This window comes from Octopus bimaculoides, chromosome 25 (genome assembly GCF_001194135.2).
Source record: "Octopus bimaculoides isolate UCB-OBI-ISO-001 chromosome 25, ASM119413v2, whole genome shotgun sequence".
Taxonomy (NCBI): domain Eukaryota; kingdom Metazoa; phylum Mollusca; class Cephalopoda; order Octopoda; family Octopodidae; genus Octopus; species Octopus bimaculoides.
In genome coordinates, this window is record NC_069005.1 from 8,226,512 (window position 1) to 8,229,693 (window position 3,182).

The following is a 3,182-nucleotide window of genomic DNA, read 5'->3' on the forward strand; positions in this document are numbered from 1 at the left end:
TATGTATTTGTCTGAATATTTTTTTATTATACCTAAGGCACCTACTATGATAGGAATTGTTTCTGTTTTTAGATTCCACATTCGAGTTATCTCTATTTCCAGGTCTTTGTATTTTGAAAGTTTTTCCATTTCTTTTAGAGAAACGTTGTCATCTGCTGGTATTGAAACATCAATTAGAAGGCATTTTTTTCCTTCATGATCTTTGACAACTATATCTGGTCTATTTGCCTTAATTTCTCTATCTGTGTGTATTGGCATATCCCAGAGTATGGTTGCTTTCTCGTTTTCTGTGACCTTTTCTGGCGTGTGTTTATCATTATTAAGGCAGCGAGCTGGCAGAATCATTAGCATGCCAGGCAAAATGCTTAGTGGTATTTCGGCCGTTGCTATGTTCTGAGTTCAAATTCCACTGAGGTTGACTTTGCCTTTCATCCTTTCAGGATCAATGAAATAAGTACCAGTTGAGTACTGGGGTCAATGTCATCAACTAGCCCCTTCACCCAAAATTTCAGGCCTTATGCCTCTAGTAGAAAGGGTTATTATTATTATTATTATCATTATTATTATTAAGGTGGTAAGCTAGCAGAATCATTACCATACAGGGCAAAATGCTTAGCAGCATCTCTTCTGGCTCTTTATGTTCTGAGTTCAAATTCCATCAAGGTTGATTTTGTCTTTCATCCTTTCAGGTCAATAAAACAAATACCAGCTGAGCACTGGGGTTTGATGTAATCGAGTTAACTCTTTCCCCTAAAATTACTGGCCTTATGCCAAAATTTGAAACCATTATTATTATTATTATTATTATTATTATTATTATTTCTCAGACAGATCTCAACTCCTCCAGTGGTGTCTCCAGCCATCTTGGTTCTTTTTGCATCCTGTTAGCTTGTCAGTAGTTTCCATTTTGTATAGCACCATCTCTTGCATGATTCTTCTAGATTCTCACCTATAGATGTTGGACTTAAAAACCCTTGGCTGCAATCTCACTAAGCTTGTCTTTTTTTTTATCTTTCATTCTCCTGGGGAAAGAAGGGTTGGAAAAAAATAAGTACCAATAATGTACTCTGATAAATTTAAAGTACTGGTAAGCAAACCACTTGAAATTTGGACCTTTGTTTACAGTGTCAGGGTTTATAGCTCATTGGCTTTTGTGTTCGAAAAATACTGATTTTAGCAAAAAAAAAATCATATGTAAACCTTATTGGATATACATTTCCTTTAATGCAAAACATATGTTTCTATGAAGATTTTAGGTGGGAAACTGAACACGTATTATGAATTTAGTGTAGCATATATTTTGGTTAATGTTCCAAGACGTGTTCCTCAGAAAGATTCCAAATTCAAACTGTTCCTACATTGTGTGCTCCATTATTTCTTTTTCCTTTTTCGTTTTGTTTTGTCTACATTTTTTTGTTGTTACATTTTGTTTTCATTTTAAAAATTATATATTCTATCAACTCCCCCCATCACCACCTATATGATTTAATCTACACTCAGTTTAAAAAAATTACATAAATATATAACACACACACACACAAACACATGCATATTAAATGTACTAAAGAGTTTAGAAGTTTATTAATTTCAAGGAAGAAAATTGTACAGAAACATATTGTTATGTCTAAAAAAATTCTGTTCTAACAATTAAGTTCAAATCTTACTATCTCACCTAATAATTTTTTTTTCTTTTTTTCTTACTTACACCTTTTTTTTTAATCTACACTCAGTCTAAAATGAAAACAATTCACACACACACGCACACATGTCTAAGAATCCATTTTCTATACATGCCATCTCTGACGAGTATATTTAGTAGGTAATTGTCTGATTATCTAACATAAAACTAATCGGTAAGATTGGCTGTATTGGATCTGTAATAGTGTATACTTTGATTTTTTTTTTTACATACATGCACATACACATGCATACATATATATATGTATATATATATTCATATATATACATATGCAAAGCATTCACACATACATATATAAGCAAGAAAATAAAGAAGTCAGCCAGTTTGAAAAACAAAAACAAGGAGAAAAAAAGAAAGCAACAACAGACAGAATCGAAGAAGAGAAAAATAAAATAAATCTCAAGAGATCTTCTACCAAAATATTTTTTACCAGAAGCAGGAAACATCAAAATGGCAATGAAATGAAAATAACTGAAGAATGGTGTTCTTAGAAAGAAAAAAGGAAAAAGAAAAAATTCAAAAGATGATGGATTTGGATTGAAGAGGAAAATTTTAAAGAACCAAACATGAAATAGAATGAGTTTTGGAACCATGTGGAAAGTAACTTTGGATGTTTTCTTTTGAAAAGACTGTATTTCCAAAAGGCAAATCTATGGAATCATTTGATTAAGTAAGTGTTTGTGTACATGTGTGTGTGTGTGTGTGTATGATATGTTAATGCTTGTTTGGTCAAGCTTCTATTTTGTCTGCACTAAATATATCTAAATATCCGATACTCAAGAAGACATAATATTTTTTTGGTCTATTTCTGTTGAGTTCATTTTACTTTCTTAGTATTTCTTCTATACCTCTCACATACACACACACACAAAGTATATATACATATTGTATGTATTACATTGTTAAATATTACATAAAATACATAGATAAGTTTATATATATATATATATATATATATAATACACACACACACACATATTTTATATATATGTGAATATATATCTGTGTATATGTACATTTATATATATATATATATATATATATATACATTTTATACACGTGTGTATATACATTTTATATATATATGTATATATACGTATATGTGTGTGTGTGTGTGTGTGTATATAATATGATATATAACATATATAATATATAACATTTACAATCTCTTATTACATGCAATTACAGCAAAGACCTTTCCTATCCTGATGTATTAAATTGATAAGTGTAAACATTATAGTTTAATTATTGGATTAATTACCTGTCCGTTCTTAATTATCTACTCTCAGATTTAAGTCTTATCCACCAGTTTATCTCACTGCTAATTGCTTCCATTCTTTCTTTGTTTTGCATATTACACTTCAGCTTTTCCTTTTATGCCTATAGTTGACCTCTGTAATGATCTTAAACAGTAACATCATACAATGCCACCTTCTGGCTTTCCTCTGGTTATATATATATATATATATATATATATATATAT